Consider the following 26,501-nt stretch of genomic DNA (forward strand, 5'->3'; position numbering starts at 1 on the left):
CCTTCATTTCCAACTACTTTAATCTGGTGATCCTAACGCCGCGGTTAGCTGATCGAAATGCCAACTTGTAAAATGAATGGTAGTGAAACTCCACTGTACGGCCCTATGTCAGCTGTTTTTTCCCAAGCCGGCTGTATGCGGTATGCTGGCGGTATTGGCAGTTCAGTGGTCTTTCCAAATGCAATCCCCCATCTCGAACTACTGCGGTTGGACTGTTGAGCTCCTTGCGGTCAGACTGTGCAGGTACGACGGTTCGCGGACTGACAAACTCGTAATAAGGCCCTAAGTCACATATACCATCAGTGGGTGTTGGTGAGTTTTCGGAGGAGCTCTTTCATAAAATGCATCTGGTGCGCTTATTAGAAAGATGAGAGATTTTACTGTAATCAGCATTATTCGAAAAGTAAGCAGGATGAGCAATTCAACCATGTTAATTGTTGCTAATGTTTGTCTATTTACTACAATCTGTATCTAATATTATAGTACAGAGAGCTTAGTGGGAGTACCCTCTGCCAGATCATTTGGGATAGTTTAACCCCCATATCTTGGACTTCAATGTCAGGAAGCCAGTAGCACTGCACAGGTTATCTTCCTTAGCAGGATGGAGATCGGGGTCAGCAGGGATGCACCTCAGTCACAGTCAGCAGCAGTTCCGCCATAATTCCCAGCATGTAAATACTCCTCTCAAAGAGTTCCAGCTTGTAAACTGCTTATATAATAAAACGCTGTTCTTATCACTGTGGCCGAGGCGCAGAGCAGCTCTTTTAGTTATGTCTAACTAAAGTAAGATGTCTACACGCAAGCAAAAAAGAAAGAAAACAATAACATTGTGTTCTAGATGTGCAACCCTGGAATTAACTGTACAGGCTAGAGGGCATTAGTGCCTATTGAAGATGCACATACAGCACATTCTTGAGTTAGCTGAGAAAAGTCAGAAGTAGGAACGTGTGGCAAAGGGCACCATGAGAAATAGATGCCAACTTAAGGAGTTGGATCTAAAATGGAGTATACATGTGAGCCTCGCCTCAGAAACTGGGCAAGATGTGGCCATAGCAAGGAAGAAGGGTGAGTGCCGAAAATGAAGGGTAATATGTTCAAGTGGAATACTAGAACGGATAAAATGGAAATCACAGGTGGTGAATTATGTGATTAGACATTGACACTGGTAACTGACTAGAGACTGTCAGGAATCTGTTTATATACTATATGTATCTATACATGTGTACAATTAGTTACATATGCATCATTGTTAAAAAAGCTAAATAACGTTTTTGAAAACGTTTCTTTAAAAAGATTAATATAGGCATTTTGGTGTAGGACATTCCTAGCTCCATATACAGGTGTCTTTGATGAACAGCCTTCAAAAAAATCAAATCCACCAAGAAGACTGTAAGTGCATGTACCAGGGAAGAAAGCTTCTTGTTGCTTTCATAGTCCATTTTGTATTATTTGAGAAATACCGGGTAATGGAAATCAACTGATCAAGCTCAATTTAGTGCTCCTCACTCAAAATGCATTCCATGTTGGCGGACTTTCTCCACACAATACGACTGAAAGGTATCTAAAAATTCAAGAGGCTTATTTCATTATTTGTACTTAGGGTTAACCATGTTTGTGCCTAGAACATTAGGAGCAAATGTTCCATTTGGATGGTACGCAGTAGCTGCCGGAGTTTGAAGCATTAGAGGCAGCATGGAAGTTGATAAAGGCAAGCCAGGGCCAGCTTTTGTAAGTTTTATAATGAACAGTGGGCAAAAGTGTAGTACTGTGTCAAATCACAAGACTACTCTGTGTCATCAGGTACACCACATTCCACACTGATATTTCCTTCTACAAACCACTGTAATGTAGAATATTTCTTTATTAATTTGCCAGTTTTATATAGTGCCTACAAGACCTTAGGCGTGATGGAGTGCTTTAAATCACGCCTAGGAGTAATTACCAATAATTACCCCTGCTCACATAATTAAGAGTCATTTGTTCCAGGAATTAGCATAGAAGCAAAGTATTTAGCAAGTGGCTGCTCACACTGTTCATGCACTTTTGCAATTCGTACCTCAGGCCGTATTATCAAGAACAACGTTACAATTATCGCCGCTTTAGCGGCAGGAAACTGCCGATAAAGCAGCGATAATGGGCTGATAATATGCCCTAGAGAATTCCCATAGAAGCCCAGGTTCACACCAGAACCTGGGCTTCTTTGGGAATTCACAAGAGCATATTATCAAGCCCATTATCGCTGCTCTAGCGGCAGTCTCCTGCCCGTAAAGCGGCGATAATTTTTACGCTGTTCTTGATATTATGCCCCAAGTTCTTAGCGCAAAAGGCCTCCTCCCTCCAATATGGATGTCAGAGTGCATTTTGAGCTAAACAAACAGTGCTAAATGCCTGGAGTACATTGGGAGAAAATCCTACCCAAAGATCACGTTTAGCGAGTGTGAACGCTGCTTGCACTGCTCTCCGTGTTCTGTTGCATTTACCGTTATTTCATAGTGCAAAATGCATTTTTGCATCCATTTTTGTGCTAAGGGAATAGGGCTAAATGCAGAATTACTCTTCTTGTGTAATTTTGACTAATATGTAGGTAATTCACTGTGATTGTGCTACATGGAGTAACATGTGTTATGCCCATCCTCACTTTACATAAGAACAGTTTAAGAATTTCTGTTACTTAGGAGAATAGTCAAATAAGAAAGATCCAAGTATTATTTCCATTGACTGATTTATATGAGAACTAGTCTCTTCTGTTAATGGATGATAACAGAGGAGTGGTGATGCCTAGACATGTATTGGACGAAACGGTTCAGACCACCACAGACTACTCTGACCACTATATTGTGTGTGAAAAGGGCGCTTTACGAAGCAGGTGCGCATTACATCCAATCATCCCTTGACACATAGCGGTACATATTAAATTAATACCTCACTACACATCAGTGTAGGAAACACCATAAATCACCCCACCCTTACATTACCACCCAACAACTCCCCCAGCTCAACTGCATCTCACCTCACATGTCCCTGCATACTGAACTAATATTGAGCGTCTTAACTCTGTGAACCTGCAACTTCTTGCCGACTGCAATATCAACTTTCCCCAAAAAGCTGCTTTGATCACTTGAAAATGCAATGAAACTACTTTTAACTGTAAAAAATTTTGCAAACCCACCTCAAAAAGTCTACCAGTGACAATCCAACATATACACAAAAATGTCCTGCTTTTGCACACATGACTCATCTCCACATAAGAACCCTTCCCCCCCACTAAACCGCTTTCAACCCTGTTAAATCAAGAGGGAGGGCAGGTGAAGCCTAAATTCTGCCCAAAGTCGATGTGGCACCTTTTATGAAAAGGTAACTGTTAGACTTGGCATCTATGGGTATGTCTCCCCTGAGATTTTGCTTTCTGACCTCCCGGTTTTGACTCTGTTTTTGCTGGCTTAGTGTCTCTGTGCACTTTTCTCACTGCTGATCAGTGGTAAAGTGCAAGCGCTCCTGGGGTAAACTGTGTTATGGATTGGGGTTTCCATGATTGGCATATTTGATTTACCGGTCATCCCTAGTAAAGTGCACTGAGCGTGACAGGGCCTGTAAATCAAATGCAGTTAGTGGGCTGCAGCACTAGCTTGTGCCACCCACGCAAAGGGCCTGTAAATGTAACTTTGGCCTGCCATTGCAGAGCCTGTGTGCAGTCTGGGACTGCCATGTGGACTTGGCAAGTGTACCCACTTGCCAGGCCCTAACCTTCCCTTTTGTTACATGTCAGTCACCCCTAAGGTAGGCCCAAGGTACCGCTGTTTGCAGGGTTCAGTGTATGTGAAAGGTAGGACATGCCCTGGTGTGTGTGGCATGTCCTGATGGTGAATTACTGCCAATTCCGTTTTTCACTATTGCAAGGCTACCCGTTCCCACAGGACAGAATGGGGAGTTTGTCTATAACATCTTATAACCGTAACTGGCCCTGGGAACTAGGTAGAAAAAAAAAGTTTAATACGCCTGTACTCAGAATCTAAAGATGCATCTTTTAGTGAATGTGATTTTTACATTCTGTGTTTGAAAATTCCACTTTTGGAAAGTAGGTATTTTCTTGCCTAACCATCCAGTGTGCCTCAGCTAGGTTTGTGGATTGACTGCCTGGGTATTGGATGACAGGGGCTGGAGAGGGGCCGTGTCTCCAGCTAGTCTAGGTGGGTCAGGAAAGGGCTGAATAGATCTGGGCTGCATTTAGAGTAGCGGGAGGAGACTTCCTTGCACCTGAATGGGCCTGGTCTGCCTCTGACAATGCCGTCTCCACCTCCTGCCAGGAAGCCACACCAGGGAGGGCAAACTGGTTCTGGCTGGGCACAGACACTCTCTGTATGAGAGGACAAATAATTTTGGGCTTTAAAAAGTGGGGGCCAAACCCCTGAACTTTAGAACTCTTTTGGCCCAAGAAGCCTGCCAAGAAAAAGAGCTGGAAAAGCTGTGAGGAGGAGCTACCACTTTGCTGAGTGCTTTGCTGTTTTGGACTGCAGTGGCTGCTTCTGTCTTGGGCAGTGAAAGGACTAGACTGAACTTTGTGCAATCTATTTTTGTGAGTTTCTCCAAGGGCTTGAGGTAGAGCTTGCCCCCTGTTAAAGAAGTCTCAGGAACAGAAAAGACTTCAAGTTCTTCTGCCCTCAGCTCTGAAGACTGCGTGTTTTGTGCTGCAACAGAAGATAAAGCAACCTGATGCCGTCCACGAGCCCGCTGCCGACTCCGTGTCCTGAAGGCACCACAGAGGGTACCGCCGCCCCGCGACCCTGGTCTCACCGATGATGCCTGCTGATGCCGCTACTGAGCCGCTGCTCACACCGCGACCTGTGGGCACCACACTCCACATCGCCTCCCTTCAAGACGCCGCCTTGGTATCCCTAACAATGCCGTTTCACACCAAAATCGACGCCAGCGCTCCGGAATCGACGCCTGCAGACGCTGTGCTTTTGGAAGTTCAATGAGAGGTCGCTGATGCCCTGTATTTCTAAAGGTACTGTTTTGCGGGTCTTGCTGACACCGTAGCTGGCCTGCGTCGCCGCGGTCAGCTAGAACTGTTTGGATTTGCTTGTTCATGACGCCGTGATAGCCCCAGAGGGCGCTATCGACTTCAAGGAACTGTTTTTCAAGGGTATTTTGATAACTGAAGATTTCTAAGTACTGTGTTGTGGATTTTTTAAAAATTGTTTTTGGTCTTGTCTTACGTATATAAAAATATTGGGTATTTTTCTAAACTGGTGTGGTGCTTACACTGTATTACTGCTGGTTATGTGCAAATGCTTTACACACTGCCTCTAAGATAAACCTGACTGCTCGTACCAAGCTACCAAGGGGGTGAGAAGGGGTTATTTTAGGAGGGTAACTCCCTTATCCTAACTAGAAGGAAGGGTCCATACTTAGACAAGGTGCAAACCATTGCCAACTAGAGATTCCCATTTCTAACAGTTACCTACTTACCCTTGAATACCTACTTAACCCTTAGAACCCTGCCTCTTCCTCTTACCTGAACAAAAATTGTCCTACAGTCTCCTGGACTGCATAAGCTACCGAAACTGCCCAAGGGACACACCTTCAGAGTTGACTGACCCCATAGCCCCTATTGGGTTATGTGGCACATCCACAGACTACTTTGACTTTATATTGAGTGTGGAAAAGGGCGCATTATTGAAGCAGGTGGACAATATATCCAACCAAATCTTGTAATGTAGCCGCACATACTGAATGAATACCTAACTATTCATCGGTGTACCCTACACTGTCACTCAACCCCTCCCCTAAATGACCACCCAAACACAACAACAGCTCAACTGCATATCACCTCACTTTTTCCTGCATCCTGAACTTTTACTGAACTTATGAACACTATAAACCTCCTGCCTTCTGAAATGTCAATTTTACCAGCCTCCCCTTTCCCTCTCCAAGCTGTTTTGCCCAAACCAAAATGCAATAAAACTCTTTTTAACCACTATCCAGAAAAAAACCTTTCTAAAGATTTTTCTCTACCCCCTTCCTAGATTACCAGTCCACTCTTGACACACTTTAACTCTGCAAAGCGTCCCACAGCTGCATGAGATACAAATACATTCCAAAGATGGAGAAATACACTCCATTGTCGCAAAACAATTGCCTCTCTTCATATCTAATGTCAGGATGCCTTACTCTCCCTGTACCCCTTTCCCTGCAAATTTGTTTCATTTCCATGTTCACTTTCCAGCATGCCTGATAGATTGCAGTCGGTATTTCGACCCCACCCCACTCTCTTCTAGGGATCAAGTGCATAAAATAAATGTGCCTGACCATCACACTTTTACCATTTTAAGTTCTCTTTTCATTGTCTTAACAAGCTTCAGCCCTTTCATCCGCACGAAATCATTTTCTTTTAAAAGCCGCTCCAAAATGTCCAGCCAACCATCTCTGCCAAGCAGCTTGTCTGACGCGGAGTATTATTCATGCCATTTCGTGCCTCCTTTTTCGTACAACTTAACCTGTGTGCCTTTATCTTCCAGGGACATCTTAAGGATGTTTGGGTCCCTGGGCCATAAGTATTTTGGGGGCCCCTGTTCAGAACAGCTTTGAATTTAAGATCCATTTTCAGCTCTTTCATGCCCTCTTTGGCCAATATGTTTACATTTAATATTCAGGAATAGTGGCATGTATTTTCAGTATTGTAACACAGCAGCAGCTCACTAATATTACTGCAGATAATCTCTGTGACACCCTCCTATTTCTCATACATGAGGACCTGTGTTGATCTAAAAGAAACTTTTTTTATGGATGGTGCATGAAACAGAAACACAACATTTCTCTGAAAATTGTCTGTAATTTATTTTCACACATCACCAACATTAAAAATAAAATGAAAGGAAAATGGTATTTAAAACAATCTGTTTAAGAATTATTCCAGGTCATCAGGGCAAGACTCTCTTGCGAACTGAGCTTTCTCTATCAGGGCTCCCTTGAAGGCTGGTCCCCCGGGCCAGAGCCCAAGCCTTACACCGTCTCTGATGTCATCATGACCTAACTGCTTCCAACATCTCCTTGTCAAAGCTTGTTTCTCTGCCATTTCTATAAATTAACGTTGTCCGTTTAAGGGCCGGGAATTAAACCTAAAAGACAACCATCAAAACAATAATTAGCATGTAAACTCAGCATTCCGTTAACTCGCTGCACATGTACATCCTATAATTCAAATGATCATCCCCCCAACTGTCTGATCCTGTCTGCTGACCAACCTCTTCTCCCACCCTCTATCACTGTCCCAATTCTAAAAGAATGCATTCCATGCTCCTACCACTGCATGCCCAGATCTGCCAACACTTTCCTTAGTGCTGCCAGCAGCTGAAAGAACGTTGGGCCACATGTATCAATATTGGAAATAGCGATTACCTAATTGCGATTTTCTGAGAATCGCAATTAGATAATCGCTATTCCTAATGTATAAAACTCCAAGAGTTTCAGTTAGCGATTCCTAATGGGTCACAAATTGACATACCTCATGGATATTAATGTGGTAGATCACAATTTGTGATCCATTGGAAATCGCTAAAATCACGGGGATGGTGGGCTGCTGGGATCAGCAGACCACCATGTCCGTAATTGCTTTTAAATGAAGCAATCATTTTTTTAAATGCAGCTCGTTTTCCTTAAAGGAAAATGGGTTGTGTTTAAAAAGTCAAAATCAAAAAACGTTTTTGCTACAATTCCCAAACAAGAAGGGGTCCCTCCTTCCCATTTGCGAATGGGTTACCACCTAATTGAAGTAGGTTACTATTATTAAGTTTATTTGTTTGATTAATTAAAATCTTACAAAAATGTGACCTTAGAGAAAATATCAGCATCAATACACATTTAAAACATCATGACAATAGTTTAAGGAAAAAAAAATAAAATAAAAATAATAATAAAACTAGGTAAAGTTTTGCTTAAGACTTTTGGCAATCACATTTAAATTTTTTACAAAAGCAACATTCATTGGTAAGTCATTCGGGCTTAAGCAAGCCATTATTGCTTGTCTACAGGTTCTTATATCTCGTGCATTAAACAACCTCCTGAGGATTAGTCTCCTTTCTGAGTCTATGGCAGGGCACAGACATACCAAGTGCACAATGTCTTCTTTTCCCCCCTTGCAAAGTCTACATAACGTATGGCCCTCGTTTGACATCCAGGGTGGAAGATGGCACAAACCTGGCCATAGACCAAAGCGTGCTCCTATAAATGTTCACTTATTTTGGACTGACCATGCAGTATGAAGGTAAGCTTGGCTTTGTTTTTTTTTGTAGTCGTTTATGATTGGCCATGAGTGCTTTCGTTTTACTAATAGAGCTTTGTCTTTTAGCAGCGATAGGTGAGTAACCAGCTTGTTGATTGTTTTTTTAAAGCTTTCCTGCGTTATTGTGTTTTCCCAAATTGCTGATATTCCAAATTCTTCTTTTGCATTGTTTAGGTATTTCCACGCTTGCAGTTTCTGGTTATCTTTAACCTCTCTCCACAAAGCTATAGACAATTGATTGTCCTGATCATTTTTTACTCTATTCCAAACTTTTAATGTTTGGCCTTGCCGGACATATAGCTGATTGTTCATACCGAATTCCATCCTTATTTGCGCTTGTGAGGCATTACATGGTAGGGAGAATAATATTTTATAAGTTTTTGCCACAGCATTGTTGATAAGCACAGCATCCTTCCCGTTTAGCACTTCAGCGCCATATGTTAAGGATGGTAATAATTTGGCAGCTATGATTTTTAACAGTCGCCTTCCTTACTATATCTTCCCTTTGTGGTACAAAACTTCCGGTCTCATTGAAAAGGACACCGAGATATCGATAACTCTCCACTTGCTCTAGTTGTGTTTGGCCCAACAACCATTTCATCTTTTGTCTTTTTCTTCCTGTCACAACCATTATTTTTGTTTTTGTCTCATTTATTGTCATTTGGTTGTTTTTTGCATATTTAAGTGTACGATCGATCAGTCTTTGTAGGCCCACTTTTGTGTGGCTCAGCAACACCACGTCGTCTGCATATAGCAAGTTAGACATTTGTTCTCCGGCTAACCTAGGTGGATGTGAGTTTACCTCGTTTAATGAGATGGTAAGATCGGCCACAAATAAGTTAAAAAGTAAAGGCGCAAGCACACATCCCTGCTTAAGGCCACGAGTCACCAGTATTTTTTTGGACAAAACTCGGCCATCACCTATCCTCACCTTGACCCAGTTATCAGAGTATAATCGCTTAATAGGAGTCAGTAGTGAGCCTGGGATTCCGTAGCTCTCGAGTTTTTTCCATAGGAGGGACCTATTTACTAAATCAAAGGCCGATCTGAAATCGACAAAACAAAAGTAAAGTGACTGTTTAGAAAAAAGTGACTTATCCATTAAAACTGATAAAATTAACAAATTGGTTGTGGTGCCTAAGCCCTTAATGAAGCCGGTTTGGTTTGGGGGTAGTATTGATTTTTCCTTGAACCAGTCAGTCAAAATTGATAGTAAGAGACCTGCGAATAACTTGGCATCCGTATCTTGCAGGGTGATCAGACGATAATTCTCCGGTAGTTGCCAATTACCTTTTTTGAACACGGGCGATATAAGAGATCCTCTCCAGGATTGTGGTATTTGCCCGGTATGGATAATTTCATTGAAAACCTTTGTCAGATAGGTGGCCCATAATAGGGGGTCCTCTTTGTAGAGGGCAAAAGGGATACCATTGGGACCCGGAGCTCCATCCCTTTGTCTCTTTATTAAGTTTGCTACCTCACTGATTGTGAAATTTATCACCTGGTCCGTTTCAGTTGGTATTTAAGTGGGCTCTTTGTGGCCCTCGCCGTTGGTACTCAATTCTATTTCGACGAATAGGGTTTTTTTAAGAAACCTTACCCAGTCCTCTTCTGTTATAGGCGAGGCTATTACATGCTTGTTTGGTCTGTTTATTTCGTTAATAATTTTCCAAAATTCTCTGGAATTTGGTTGGTTACTAGCGTGGAAGATTTTTGTCCATAGCTCTTGTTTGGTTTTGTTTTTTTCAGACCATATTAATTTCCTCAAATTACTATTCGTATTTCTGAGTTGTATCCTGATGTCTTCGTTTTCCGGCATCTTGGTAAGTTGTTTCCTCAATTTGTTACGGGTCTGCCTCACTTTTTTAATTGTGTAGGGAAGATTGATCTTGTTATCAATTTTTATTTCTTTTTTTATAAATTTCAATTTCTTACAAGTCGTATTTTCGTTATCCAATTCTACTGCCTTTTCGGTGAATTGTTCCCAACATAGTATTGCTGACTGCGTTGCATGCTTCTCAAAACATTCGATTGCCAATTTTTGAGCCCTTTTTTCCACAACATATTTTTTATCTGGTTTCCAGATGAGTTTCTTATGATTAATTGACGTAATCTGTCCTCGTGTGGTTAAATAACTTTGATGTCTGGAGAAATCAAAACACAATTCCACTATTTGCTGGCAGTGATCACTGTCGATTCGCTTATTAAGTCGATAGGAACCAATTTTATCAAACATGTCTAATGACATCAATGTAAAGTCAATTCTTGATTTGGATTCGTGGTTGTAAAATGACCAGCCAGGTGGTTGATCCGTTGGGAACCTTCCATTTAGAGCACGTAGTCCTATTGCCTCCAAATCCATCAGTAGATTTTTCCCAATTGAATTTCCCTTGCGGATTGAACTTTGATCCATTAATTGTTCCGGGATGGACCATTCGTAGTTTTGAGAGTGGACCAAATCATTCCGTGTCATGTTAATCAGCAAGTTTAGGTTAAAGTCCCCTGTGGCTAGAATACTAACATTCGGATCAATCATTAGTTGTTCCAGCAGGAATGTTACTAGTTCAATACTTGTGTTCTTGCGTGACGTCTGGTTTGGTGGAATATAAATATTAAGTATTAGTAAGTTATTCCTGCTTTTTTGCTCATCATGCCCCATTGTTATCTTAACAGCTTGGATATTTGCATTATTGGTATCCAGCTGTTCGTGGTTGATTTTCAGGTCCATCCCTATAAATATTGCCAGTCCCCCACATGGGCGTCCAAATTTGGAGTATTTGGTGGCTGGTACATAGAACCCTTTATAACCTTGTAAGAAGAAAGCTTCCGTATCCCATGTCTCTTGCAAACATATGATTTGATAAGTATTTGACAGGGATTCTATTCCAGCATTATGGATTTTTTTCCCCAGTCCATTGATGTTCCATGAACATATGGTTACCGGTTGCCGATGATCTCTATGTTCCTTCATTTTGTTATATTTATTACCCGGTCAGTGATCGTGCAGAGCATTCCGTATCCAACTTTCATTTATTTGCCGGGGTTCTGCCAGTTTTATTTCTTCCGGGCTCTCTTTTCAATCTGATGTGATCTACCCTGTGGGTTTTGTAATATTGAATATACTGGGATGCCCGTTACTTCCTTAAGGGCGTTTTTTGGGAGATCTTTTTTAAACGGACTTGGGTAAGGTTTGTGCGGTGGATGAGCAATTTTTATCCCCCAACCATCAAAAATGTCTTGCTGTTTTATAATATGCTCCGCTAGACGAGGGGTGTTGACCGTTAGGACTGTTTGTGGCTGAGAACCGTCCGTATTTTTTACAAATCCCACCGACTCAATGTCTTTTGATGTTATTTTTTCTAGATAGGGAATCGATTTGAATAGTTGTAAGATATTCCCTCTATTCAAAATGTCACTAGAACCTCTTGAGTTGTATACTGGTGTCAATATTATTTGTGCCAATTTCTTTGAATTCATTGATACCATCTTGTTTTCGCTATTATTTTGCATAATTTTACGGATAATTTGTTTCTCTTCTCCAGTCCTTGTAACTGTTAATTCCTCATGGTTACTGTGAAGATCTCCAATATATCTCTTTTTTCTTGTTGTTTCTACACCAGTTGCAGTGTCTTCTGGCTGATTTCCCATACCATGTCGGTAATCTTCCCTTTGGAGGGAATTTTTAGGATCATTCAGTGAGTTGTTTTTTTCTTGGCAAATTGTTCTCCGTATCCTTAAACCTGAGTGGTTGTTTCCTCCGTTTAATGAGATGTTAGGCTCTACTTCAGATAGTGCAATTTGAGTATCACTAGAGTCACTTTTTATATTGCATGGGTAATTCCAGGCTATACATCCCTTTCCATTTTGAGTATTTCTTACTTTAGGGTCCTGGGATGCAGTCTGGTTATCGTGTGACCGCATTTTTTTCCCAAGGGGAAAATTTCCACCGATTATTTTGGCCACATTATCTTTCTGTTTGGTTTCGATGTGGGTTTTTTGCTTGTTTTCAGTCTGTTTATCGGTCTGATTATTGAAGATATCATAATATTTTTCAACTTTTACGCTCTTGCCCGCAGTATCAAGCTGGATCTCCTCCATCTCACTTTTTTTCAGAGCTGGTTCTTCTTCGATTAAATCTTCCGGATCGGAATCCTGGGATTCTTCTGCTGGGGGGTATAGATTTACTGTGTTTTGATTTCTTAACTTATTTCTAGCCTTACGGATTTTTTTCCTTTGTCTCTTTGAGAGTTTATATCCTTGGCAATTTACTTTTTCCTTTTCTGCAATTGTTTGACCCTAAAGCTTTTGCATGCCTACGGGGGGTGATTCGGTTTCCACATACTGTCCTATTGTTTTTCCTTGGTGTTTTGGTTTATTAACCTCTTCTATATTGCTTTTTATTGTTGTTTGAATAACGTTGTGATCTTCAGCGGGCTGTGTGATTTGACCTGCTCCAGCTGCTTTGCCTATGTTTTTTATGGGAATTAGATCTTTTACATCTTCCAATATAGTATTTACTACATCGGGTATGGTTGAAAGTTTGTTTATGATTGGTTCACAGGGACACTCAAAATAGTTAGTTGCTGCGTGTTCTTGGGCTTTAGTTATCAAGCAGTTCAGCGCCGACAACTTTCTGTCTATTCCAGAGACTGCATTAGCCATTACTCCGAGTATGTCAATTTGTGTATCCATTTTGTTTGATTGATATGTCAGCGCTTCTAGTATTAGAGCAGACGTTTGGTAAAATATGTCCCATGAAATTCCAGAATCATTTTTTTCCTTTGACTCTCTTGTGAGGTTATAATCTTTAATTGGACAAGTCAAGTCCCCTTTTTTGGGGGTCGCACACATTTGCTCCCTTTCCCTGTGAGTTGAGTTATTCCTTTCAAGAATTTTTATTGGTGTAGATTCTACCACATGGTTTTTTGATATATCCAAGTCGTGGTTTCTTAATTCAAGAAATTTCCGTTTTTTAGTTTTATCAACTTCGACCTCAACTGAAGGTTGTAGTAATGTTTCCCGTACAATATTTCTGGGTTCCCACTCAGGCTTGTTTGAATGTGAGGGATCTGCTGCCAGTGCTGTCATGCTGTCAGTGGCCTTATTACTTGTTCCGAGAAGTTTCCTATTAGTTGTAATGTCCACATTAATCTCTAATGGTATTGGCCTTTTCAAGTCTAAGGGTTGTTGACGCATAGGAGTAGTTAGCACTGGCTCACCGATCTCTCTTTTAACCATGCCTGTTGGCTGTGCGTCGTTCAGCTGTAATTCGTGCATTGTAGTATGATTCATAGGGTCTCTATCTAGGTTCAATGTTTCACTTGCTGCGCTCTTTGGTTTCATTTCTTTGTTTAGAATGTTTTCATTCGGTGAAACTTCTATGTCAATACCTTTTTCCTCAGGGAGTCTTGATGGTTCGATTGGGGTTTGTAGTTGATGTTTGGATGTGTCTGATTCCATTGACATTAAAACCCCAGTAGGGTTGGTCAGGAAATCAAATTTCTGCGGTATTTTTGTCGACTTTTCAAACATCCGTGCAATTGGCGAGATTAGAGTTTGGGTTTGGTTTAATCCCTTTGTCTGTGCTTTAATATTTTTTTGTACCTTGAGTGCTTGGGTTTTGCGTGCCTTTTTAATCTGGGTGCCTGATGACCTTATCTTCCCAGAACGCATCCCTGATTCTTTTTATGCCAATATATCACTAGGGGCAGCGTTCCCAAATTTAAGAAAATGATTAGTAGTGGCCAAGAGTAAAGTAAAAAAGTGGTATAGTTCAGATGATCACTCTTCAGTCTTTGTACAGCTTTCAATCTACTATCAATGGTCCTCCCCTTCAGCACACCCTTGCCCCCCCAGGCCCGTCTACCCCAGTTTTAGGGCAGCTGCCGTCAGAAAGGGGCGGGGGGCGAGAGTTAGACCTGACAGTAGGGCTGCGATGTTGGTGATATCTGCTTTTTCTTGGCTCAGTGTAGATAAGAGGCTCGGCTCCGCTAAAGCGAATATTCCAAAACTGCAATTCAGCCTTAATTAAAAAGAAGGGTTTTAAATGTTTATGATTGTATATGCTCTGTATATGTTCTGTGCCCTTTAATCTCTAGACAAATGTTTGCTCCCTCTGCTGCTGCCTGGTCCTTCAAAATCCTTAAGGGGTTCAGTGGCTTTCTAAGCGCCGTGCTGCGCAGCCCCCCTTGCCCTCTCTCCTGATCACCCGGTCACCTGTGAAATGATGTACAGCTGTTATGCGCAGCTGTTAGATCCAGTTTGCAGGTGTTGATTTAACTCAGGCACAGCTAACTCTCTCTCTGGTCCAGGGCAGCCTCCAGTAAGCCCTTACACGTCTCTGCAGCGTTTTGAATGCTCCTTTTGAATGCACCTCGCCGCAAGAACGAGGTGCTCTGGTGCTCCGATTCCTCCAAAGCTTGTCCCTGCAGTCACTGCAGAGCATCCGTGGACCCACACACAGTTATGCAGTTTTTTTCCTTTTCCCTTGCTCGATGCTCAGTGCAGTGCAGTGCTCAGTTTAGCCAGGATCGCTGCTTCCACTGCTAACAGAATTGCGGCGATATTACAGTTTGCCAGCTCTCCCCCTTGTCAGCTTTCCCTCCGTAGTGCCCGTTACGCCCTCAGGGCCGCCTCTCACCTCTTCTTTCCCTGGCCCCCTTCCGCGCTGGTTCTGCCGCTGGTTCTGCCGCTCCGCTCCAAGCACTCACCCAGTATCTGCTGCTGCTGCTGTGAATCAGATGCCGGCTGCACGGTGTGGCAGCTCAACTCTCCGCAGCTCCCGCCTCCACCGGGTCGCTCCCGCGTTTACCGCGTTTGCCGCAGCCGCGTGAGAGACTGCATGAAGTCCGAGGCTCGGAGCAGCGAGCAATAAGCAGGGCAGAGCACAGGGCAGAGCTCACAGGTGCCCCCTCTTGCTGCCGGCTCGAAACAACCCCAAAGACGGCTCCGGCGGACCACAGAGGCTCTCACCTCCACACACTTCCTCTCGTTTGGTCTTGTCCCGCACAACTGACGACTGACGGCTGACGGCTGTTCGTGGGTCGTTGCTCAGTGCTGACCTCTAACACCAGTTAGCGACAGCTAGTAGGAGATAGCGACCATCTTGGGCCCCGCTTTGCATGTCAGTGATATTTATCACTAATGACATGCAAAGTGGGCGTGCCAAGATGTTAGCGACTGAAAACAGTCGCTAACATCGCTATCTCCTATTACCAACTTTTGGAGATATTCGCGCTAAGCGCGAATATCTCCAAAAGCTAACACCTGCCCTGAGCAGTTCTTAGCCATGTTATCCAATGGGAGGTGGATAACAAGGCTAAGAGCATTAGCTTGGTAATGCATGAATATCGCTGACTTTTCAGCGATATTCATGCTTTGCGGCGGTTTATATCGCATTTGCGTTAAACCTTGGTAATACAAGGTTTATTTGCGGTAAAAATCGCCGCAGCTCAGCGGTAAAATTTTGTCTCTAACCAAGCAATAGCGATAATTATCGCTATTGCTTGGTAATATGCCCCGAGAACCTGCTCCACCGACCACATTTGAGAAAATGTGAATGTTCCACGCTGTCTCCTCTCCTAAATCCCACAAAGATATTCCACTGAAATACTCCAAAAAGGACCTCCAGATCCTCAAGTTGGCCTACACACCTGCCTATAGCCTGACCCAATGATGAGGGAGAGACAAACCTGACAATGACAGGGGAAACAACCTTTACATCGTGGATTTTACTCCGCAATACAATCACAACGCGGTTGTTACAATGACCTTGTTGTAACCACGCAGTGCTCTGGGGTAGAATTTTCTCCCAACCTACTCCTGGAATTTAGCGCAATCTTCTTAGCTAAAATGCACCGTTGCATCCAAAGTGGGTGCAAAGATGCATTTTGCACTAGCAATAGCACTAAATGTAGCAAAACGCAAATAGTTGGCAGCTACATGTGTTTTCCCATTAAACTACATGTAATTACGGGATCAGGAGTAATCACGTTATTATCAGTAGTTCCGCATCAAAGAGTTATGTGGAATTTCCGATATTACTCCAATTTATCGCATTCTTAAAATTACATCCACCCCTAATAGTTATCTCCTGACATGCTTGAAGATCTTGCAGTGCCATAGAGGCACACATTTATTTGCATTCATCACCATTGTGCTGGGGATTAAAATCATATTGAATTGCATTTTCTCCTTTTTTCTTGCTACTGTGTGAGCTATTTAATTCAGAAACCATTGCGTATAAATACACCATTCACTGTGCTTCAACTTGAAATTACAGTTCGCAGAGGGTCAACGTTATTTGTAAATACATCACATTGCCTCTTTGCAAAGAAAAGGCTCATGAATAAAATGCTACATTATGGTGAGTCATTACTGTGAGAAGTTGGCCTGATATATGATGCTCACTAGCTCTAGTGATCACCTTGTATCAGTCCAAACAACCCTTATGGTGATTGGTTGCAAGTCAACCTTATAGACCAGCTTCCTAATGGTAGCATGGACAAAGCAGTCTTAGGCTAAACTCTTTTGGCATGTGAAGCCAGCTGTTTTACCACATATAACCCCTTGAATACCAAGTGAAAAGAACCACACAGGTTGTTATGAAAATAAACAAGATATTTATTACTAACAAAACACCTCTGAACTCTTTATGAGATCAGAGGGCTAAGCACGTAACAAGACTCTTAAGAAAAATACGATAAGTTGCACAAATTACAATGGTGCCCTAGCGGCACGACAAACCATATACTAAGTAAATGGTATAAGGAAATCGATAGAGGAAATGAAGATGTCCAGAGGCTGTAGGATCGCTGGGACTACACTACCCTAACCTTAGGAAAGGAGCAGGAGGCACACGGGACGCGTGTGCAGAGTGTGAACTCACACGCGAGATGCGGTACAAAGTCAATGGACACTACAAGTTACAAAAAGGTAAGTAAAAGACAGTTCCGACTGGTTGAGACTAAAACTACTGGATACCTGGAGACTAGGAGAGTCAATCTACCCTTGAGCACCGAAATGCTCTCGTTATCTCTCCCACGGGCAGCAGGTGCATAGGTGTGAAAGTGTGTTGGGTTTCCGCGTCGAAGTCTATGGAGCCTTGAAGAAAGATGCTGCAGGCGACCAGGAGGAAGATCTCCGGAGCGATCCAAGGGTGGATCGAGGAAGATGGAGACCAGAAAGCAGAGGGGACAATGTTTACAGTCACTAGCCAGTGACCGGAGTAGAACCAGGAAAGAACCAGATGCTGTTGTCGCGATCAGGTGAAGAGTGGATGCTTGACTCTGCAGCCACGTGGACCAGGAGGTGTCTTCGATGATCAAGATGAAGGCATGAGCTGTCCCACGCAGGCTCTCGCTGTCGGCGGTGTCGGATCCGGATTCGGAGTCAACAGGCCTTGGCAAAGGCAACCCATGCAGTGAGTGGAGATGGCATCTGGTGCGGACCAGGAGGGTCCGGGGTGCTTCTCTTTTGGAAGGAAGAAAGGGCCAGTCTGGAGCAACCAGACCAGTGGTGTAGATTTCGTGGATCATCGTCTAGGAGGCCACTAGCCAGCTGACAAGTGACCAGACAACGCGTCGAGCAGCAATCAAGCAAAAGGGCCCCACGAAGATCTCGTGGATGCTGGAGGGCTGGTCTTCTAGGCAGGAGCTGCTCGGGGCTGGGGCTTCTCAATACCCAAAGCACTTTCTCGAGGATGCCTCTGAAGTCGTGCTGGAAGCGAAGTGCAGTTTCTCCAAGATGGCCGGTCCCACGTGTCTTGTCGCACCCACGGATCTCAGCTGTGCTGCAGATGTAGGTAGAGGTCGGAGAGGTCTGGAAGTCCGGGTCTCGTTGGGCTCTGAAGTCTGGGTCCACCGGGAAGGACGACAAAGTGAACCGCTAGGATGCTTGATGGTGCCTGCTTGTGCAGGGTGGTCACTCCTTGGCCACAAGGGAGATTTCTTCAGTCTTCTGTGGAGCAGAACGTCGAAGTCCAGAGTTTCTTCTTTGTAGTTTTAAATCAGGATTAATCTAATTTGGAATGGGACCAGCTCCTACCTTTATTCTCCTAAAGGGGGCTGTACTGTGACTAGGTCCCTCCTATGGGTGGGACCAGGAAGGGGGGTGGTTACACCCCCTATACTTTGTCCTGTTTTGCGCCAGAGCTAGGGCTGGGGTGCCCCAGCAACTGGTTTGAACCGGGGTATGCACAGGGACACCTTGTGTGCCCCAGGCATGTCTCATTCCTTTCAGCCCTGTCCTACCTAATACACAAAATCCTGTCTGGGGTGGTGCTAGCACCTCCCAAGGCAGGAAACCCGTTGTCCAGGCCTCCCTCGCTGGAAGGACTCCCAGCAGCAGGAGGTCAGACTCGTGTCTGTGGTGGCAGCATCCATTTTGTGATGCTGAGGCTCTGTCTAACTTTAACCAGGGTTCTCAGTTACATACATGTCGTGTCCCTCTGAAAGGGTGGAATGCTACCCCCGTCGCCAAAACTGGCGAGGGGATAGTATTCCAATTCGGATGACACCTTACTCGACATGTTTTGATAATGCTATGCCAAAGTTAGCAATAACCGCGAGGATTATAATGCACTTAAGAGTATATGGTATAGCGTTATCATGGAAACAGCTAAAGGACATGGTTCCGAAAGCTGAAGACAGGCTCAGCTCATGCTAGAGCACCATCTCACATAATTCCAAGCACTCTGCCTCCAGGATTGTTAAGGCCTGCCATAGGAGTGACTTATAGGAGTATATGTGTCCATTTTAGGGTTAGATATAGGTATACAATATCTAAAGCAAAGGGTGATTACACCACCTTGCCCCAGCTGTGTTACCAGCCAGTTGTGTCTGTTTAGATGGCCAGCCAGGGGTGGCACAATACATGCTGCAGCCCCTGGTAGGCCTTGGGTACACTTATACCCTCGAATCCTATGGTACACTGTACAAGGACTTACAAGAGTGACCCAATACCAATTGGTAAATGCACCTAAAGTACATGGATGTCAATTTAGAGAGAGAACAGCTAGGCTGTGGGTCTGATTAGCAGGCCCACAGCCAGGGAAAGTCATAAACCAGTGAAGAAAAAAGCAAAAATCTGGGGTTACCAGACCCTACTCTCCTACAATTACAACGACTTGTGTTGGAGGGCGCTGAACTTAGGAGTCGTAAAATTTACTATTCCAACTCCAGTCTACGTACAGTAGGAAAGGTGTTGGATAGTAAATTTTACTATTCCTTGTCCTAGAGCGCCATCCAGCGCAAGTCGTTGTAACGACTTGCGTTGTGAAAACCGCAATGTAATAGCATCGCAATGTAATCCCTGCGTTGTAAACGATGTTTCTCGTACAGCATAGTGCAAGATAAGGCTTTAATGCTGATTGTGTTATCAGAAAAAGGCAAATTAAGTACAGGCTTTGAGTACAGAAAAAAATGTGAATACCTTGGAATGATGCCACACTGCATCCCATCAACTGTGTTTGGAAACCTTTTCTAGGTGAAAAGCACAACTGCATAGGTCTTACTTAACTGTTATAATCTCTATCCCCCCACCTCACTTCTGTGGCTGCATAAAATGTGCAGAGGGAGCTGCATGTAGCGGCTTACCCAGCCTGGGAGATACAAATCAACACACCACACACGAAGCTCTGCAACCAACTTCCATATTTTTCAACATACGCGGTGGTCAGGTGGTACCCAGTGCGGTCAATTTCTTGTCACCCCTGGCTTGACAAAATGGCAAAAATTTGTGTTTAAAACACATATTTTTGCCATTTTGTCACACCCCGCAGTGATGACAGCCGGGGCAGCCCGCACCCCCCGCACCCCTCTTCCTACGGCACTGAACATACGATCACTCTCTACACGCATTGCGTCATAACTTTTATAACCCCACCTTAACACCTCCCAGAAGATTCCCTAATTCCTGTTTACAGTCTGCCCAGAATCGTGAGGGTCTTAGCATGCATTATGTCAACAACACTACACAGTGCTCGCTGGTGTGCATGGCACCTGCAGTTGCTGGCATTCACTCACAGGCACAGCAGGGAAACCTAAACATGCATTTTCGGACAGGCCCCTCGCATCTGTTCACAATTGACTTTTGAATGGAGTCCTTTTCACTTGATGTTCTAATATAGAACAAAACCCTTTTGAGTGCAAATAATAAGAATGTCTCAGCTGCCCTTGGGCTGGGATATGCAAGTTTGTATGGAAGTGTGTGGACAAATATCAGTCCCTGAGTGTTTCTGTGTTTGTCTGCTGGAATGTTTGTGAATGAGAGAAAGTATGTGACTATGTCTGTGGTGCTTTACTTCCTGGCAGTGCTCTACAATACTCCAGACCTGAGGCCTCATTTATGAGAAATGACGCATCGCTCGTGAAAGCAGCAATGCGTCACTTCTCAGTGCGCACTCCTTGCGACATGATTGATGCGTCATATTTATAATATGATGCATCATGTCACAAGGAGTTACAGATACGTCAGTATTTCAGCCGTATCTGTAGGCGCAAAAGTGACGCATTGCTGGAGTGTGTCACAAAAGTGACGTAACTCCAGCAATGCGTCCTTTCACATGGGGCAAGCCCCATGTGAAAGGGCCTGCGTCAGTTTTACGCCAGCTGTGAGGCAGGCGCAAGATTTTGACGCAACGGCGTCCTAGAAGTGACGCAGTGAAATCTCATAGATTTCACTGCGTCACTTCTACGAGGCTTTTTGAGGGGGAACTCCCCCCCCTGCGTACATTATACCTGACGCAGGTATAATGTAGCACAGGGGTTTACAAAGTGACGCATCTGCTTAGATGCGTCACTTTGTAAATAGTGCGCAATAGGAGGCATGTTTTAAACTGCCGATGCGTCACAAAAAGTGATGCATCGGAAGCACAAAACTGACGCAAGGCCTCATAAATGAGGCCCCTGATCTGGAATTACACAGCTACTCAAGACACCAGGGCTCATTATTTACGAAGCTTTTACGTTGCTCTTGCGACTCATAAGGTAATGCAAGGACAATGCAAGGCTTCAGTAATATTTACAAAACCACGCAAAGCCTGGTTAGTGCCGCCTTGCGTGGCTTTGTAGGAAATGTAACGCAAGGCAGCTACATGCGCTGCGTTACATTACATTTCAACTTGGGAGGGTTCCCATGGGCAGAGCATGGGTGTTCCTATGCATCCACCCATGGATTTTGGCGCATTCCCAGTTTTACAAAGACTTGTAAACCTGGGAATGGTCAAAATGCTGCACCTTTCCAACTGAGGCGTAACGAGGAGAAATACCTTTATTCCTCTTTGTTATTTCCTCCTTTAACATGTTCTGCACTCTGCATTCTGCAGCAAACATAGAAATTGGAAATGCCTCTAAGGATTGTTTTTGTGTGGGAAGTTGTCCCTTCCTGCAAAAAAAACAATCCTACATGTAAAGCAGGCCCCATTGCACAATGGTGCAAGGGGGAAGCATCCTTTACGATGCAACTTTTACCACGCTGTACCTTTACAACGCAGGTTTTTCAACGCAAGTCATTACAACGACTTGCGCTGGGGGGCGCTCTAGGATAGGTAATAGTTTAATTTACTATCCAACACCTTCCCTACTATCCACAGGGACTGGAGTTGGAATAGTAAATTAAACTATTCACTATCCAGCACCCCCCAACGCAAGTCGTTGTAACGACTTGCGTTGAAAAACCTGCGTTGTAAAGGCATGCGTGGTAAAAGCATGCATTGTAACAACGTACATCCGTGCAAGGGAACCTGCATTGGTGCTAGGGTGCACACACTATGCCAGTGCAAGGATAGAGCAGAAATGCTCCATATCTTTGTAAATATAGAGAATTTCTGCCCTCTTAATTTCATGCCAAGCAGACTCGACTACGGCAATGAATTTTACGCAGGTGTCACCCAGAAACTCCCTGGGAACTTCCGAACATGCAGAACACCGCAGCCAAACTGGTCCTCAACATTCCCTGCCGCAGCCACATCTCCGAACACCTATGAAAACTCCACTGGCTCCCAGTAAACAAAATAATTCTTTTCAAGCTCCTCACACTTGCCTACAAAGCCCTCCACAATGCTGTACCAGCATACTTGAACCACCGCCTCGTATTCCACGTACCCATCACTCACTGTCGCTCCACCAAATAGGCCCTCGCTACTGTGCCTCGGAACAGTAAGATATGAACCGGAAGAAGATCCTTCTCCTCCCTCACCGCAAAAACCTGAAACAACATGCCTCTCCACCTCAGGCTATCCTTGTTGTTGATACAATTCAGGAAAGATCTCAAGAATTGCTCTTTGAATGAACCTCAACACCGAGGTGGATCTACAATTTCCCCCCACCCTCAGCACCAAGAGACCCTCACGGGTGAGTCACACGCTTAATATTTGATTGATTGATTGCCTCATGTTGCGTGAAAGTTTAGCAAATATGGCCCCTGATATTCTCATCTCTTTTATATTGGGGATCAGCCCTGGCATAACTCTGGTAAGCATAATTAGGGTATTCTTTGCGTGATGGATCTCATCTCTGGCATAATTCTGTCTCTGGCATAAGGGTGGTAATTCCTGCCAGTGTGTGATTTCGTTGGCATGGGTTGCCCACACCTAGCACAAAAGTGAAATGACTGGCTTTTATTGGCAGGTGATGGGACTAACATAGGCATGCAAGGAAGACTATCGTCACACATGAAAGTGAATAACTGATGAAATGACAAGCTTACATTTGGGTGCCAGACATGTATTAACTGAAATTGAAAATCTTGCATTTCAAGACAATCATTTTACTTGTTTTCTAAAACAATAACGTATGATTTGGGAATTGAGTTTATGATTCCCAAATGAAAAGCATGTACCATACTGCAAAAAAAACACACATACTACTTCCATCAGTTTAGAAGTTGATATTTGGGGATAAAATGATTGTATTTCAAATTAACAATTTAATACTAATATTTGGGTGTAAATACGTTCGAGTGCAGTCAGATATAAAGTGACATGTATGGGTTTTTACTTTTCTGCTACGTCCCTATCAAACAGAGTCTCAGTCATCATATATAAATAAGTATCTCTGTGGGTGGTATAGGAAGCAAAAATGAAAGGGGGTGAATTGTAAAACTGAAGAAAAAAGCTATAAAAATGATGGGTAATGTGAAATTGCATATCTCGATATCCTGAAAGCCTGTTACACATACATTGACATATTGGCATTTTTTAAAGCAAAAGTGCTCTAAAATATACAATTTCCTGTATTTTCTCATTTGAGACGATGCAACCCTATGGCCTTGGGTAAATTCAGGCTAGCCTAGCACACCATTAAAGCACTGGACTACTTCATGAATGTCCATTCATAATAACCTATGGCTTTTCAGAAACCTATATGATAAATTGTGATATAAAATGTGCTACTTTACAACATTTTTGCAATGTTTTCTCAATTGCTTGATAGGTGCAATTCACGAAGGGTTATTATTACACTGCTCACTTTCAAAAACAAAATGTTGAAGAAAGGAAGACCAGCCAGTACATTGGTAAGTTTGAATCTACTATTTAGAGATGCTCTTTCATGAGAATTTGTGAACTTCTTCCCTATTTTCATTGAATCAAAGCATAGCGTTATACATGGAACATTCTCTTGTCATATTCCGAGGAACTTCGTATTACTATGGCCTCCTCTATCTCTGCTACGTTAGTCTGGTTTTTAAGGATGTCGCTGTTGAATCTCCACCTACGACTTATGTGTTCGTTGTGTCGTCCATTAAGCGTTAGGCTGATGTTTGAATGGTCTAATATAATTCTTGGGGAAATCTCTGTATGTTCTATAAGGTGTGTGTGTGAGGCTGAGATAAGGATATAGGTATGCGAATCTGGGCAGAGTCGCTTGCCTTCTTAAGGTTTGCTCTTTCATAAACAAGCACTGGCGTTGCCAATAGGTCTCGCAGTAGGAAAGTTGGAGCTATTGGTTTTGTAAATGACATTTTATATTTATGTTTTGTGATTTACAATGCCAATACTTTTAACTTTAGCATATGTGACACTTTTAGTATTTGTAATGTCACATGTTTTGTATTGCTTTTACTTATATGTATTGATATTACAATTAACATTGGCTTTTAATTTTTTTAAATAATTAATACTTAAATAAAAAAGATTGTAATTTTTAATGGCAATAGCTTAAACTTTTGTAAATAACTGTTGTGAAGATTATTCAGTGACTAAAATCCAAGAACAGAAGTGAAATATTAACATTTTTTGTGACATTTGCAATAAAGCTTCAAACATTGAGAGAACATATTTGAACCAGTGATGCTGTGGTAGTGCTGAGTGATGCTGTGGTGGTGCTGAGTGATGCTGTGGTGCCCCTGAGTGATGCTGTGGTAGAGCGATAGATAGATAGAGGGCGATAGATAGATAGACAGAGTGACGGCGATAGATAGATAGAAAGAGTGAGGGCGATAGATAGATAGACAGTGAGGGCGATAGATAGAGTGAGGGCGATAGATAGAGTGAGGGCGATAGATAGAGTGAGGGCGATAGATAGAGTGAGGGCGATAGATAGATATATTGATAGAGAGTGAGGGCGATAGAGAGATAGAGTGAGGGCAATAGATAGATAGAGTGAGGGGAATAGCTAGAGTGAGGGCGTCAGATGTGTGTGTTTGTGTGTGTGCGGTTGTGTGTGGTTGTGTGTGTAGTTGTTTGAGTGGTTGTATGTGTGAGTGGTTGTATGTGTGGGTGGTTGTATGTGTGAGTGATTGTATGTGGGAGTAGTTGTATGTGTGAGTGGTTGTATGTGTGAGTGGTTGTATGCGTGTATGGTGGTGGGGTTGTGTAGTGCATCCGTTTTTGCTCCAACTAATTTCTTACAGGGAAATAGTGGCACTCGCAAGTCAATATATGCACTCACAATATTTATCAAATGTTAGTAATATTAAGCGTTTTATATTCATTTAAAATAATGTCACATTTGTATAAAAGGGTTAATTTATGGGTTTCATTTTTTTAAAAGTAAGTAATCATTTTTGAAAATCTAAAAGATTTAATTTTTACATTTAACGTCACTTTTTTAACACTAAAAACAATTTTATAGAAATGTAATTTAAAAGTCAAAATCGTGTAATGTATTTATTATCATTTCGTACAGGGTGTTATAGTAAGTTCCTGTCCCCACTATCTTATCTGGGAATGAGTTGGGGCACCAGTGAGTTTCCATGTGTGGAGCTCGACTTACTGCCAGCCTGAACCGCAATACATTTTACACCAAAACATATGTAGTGGAGACCTCCTACAGGGGTGGGGGAGGCCTCTGTTCGTAAATTAATGAAACGCATTTTGTATTAACACGACAGCACTGCTTTAAGGAATGGGAAATGCAGTTTGTTTATCAGGTCCATGGGATCTCCGGTACATCATATGGATCCTGCCAAACACACAGGCATGTTCACCAGTGACTACAGCCGCTAACACACACATTCTCGCACTAGAGACTCTCAGGCCTTTAGTGCACCAACACGCACACCCAAAAGCGCATGCGCTGCTCTGCGTGTACACTTGCTCTTAGGGGCGGCGGGAGGTTGAGATGAGCAGTGAGACCCTCAGGCGGAAGAAGCATTTGGTCAGAAGCGCCCTTCACCCCCCAAGAATGTCAGACACAGAGAGCCCAGACGCATTGAGCAATAAGAAGTGAAGAAGCCGCAGTCAATCGCCCACCCCCAAGCGGACGCACAGATTTATTTCTCCAGTCCTCAAAGTGAGGTCACGACTGTTCGCAGGAAGCTGGTTGACGTGGCAGTGCCTGGGCGGAGACGGAGGCCACAGTCAGGCTTCCCCCGTGATGAGGTGTATGGAGTATGTTTAAAGGTGCCTGAAAGCACGGGGGCGGGCGAGAGGTGGCTTGTTCCAGCAGTAGAACAGATGTCAAAGTGAAACATCAACAAGACGGAGGGAAGGCAGAGAAGGGGAGGAGGGAGGAGAAATGCGACAAGGCAGGCAGGGGAGGGGGAGGTGCTGGAGCTGGGGAACAGACGGAGATCGCGAACAAAGGGTAACACACAGGAAAATAAATGTGTACTGCACAAATGATGGTTAACACAGCAAAGACTGAATCATAGACTGACGTTCACGCAATGCAGGTTGAACAGCACAGGGTGGGGAATCCGGTCATTTTACAGGCCTGGGAAAGAGTGGAGGCGCTGAAAGAGAAACCAGCCATGAATAATTAGGGGAGGAGAAACCGCC

This window comes from Lissotriton vulgaris, chromosome 4_1 (genome assembly GCF_964263255.1).
Source record: "Lissotriton vulgaris chromosome 4_1, aLisVul1.2, whole genome shotgun sequence".
NCBI lineage: Eukaryota > Metazoa > Chordata > Amphibia > Caudata > Salamandridae > Lissotriton > Lissotriton vulgaris.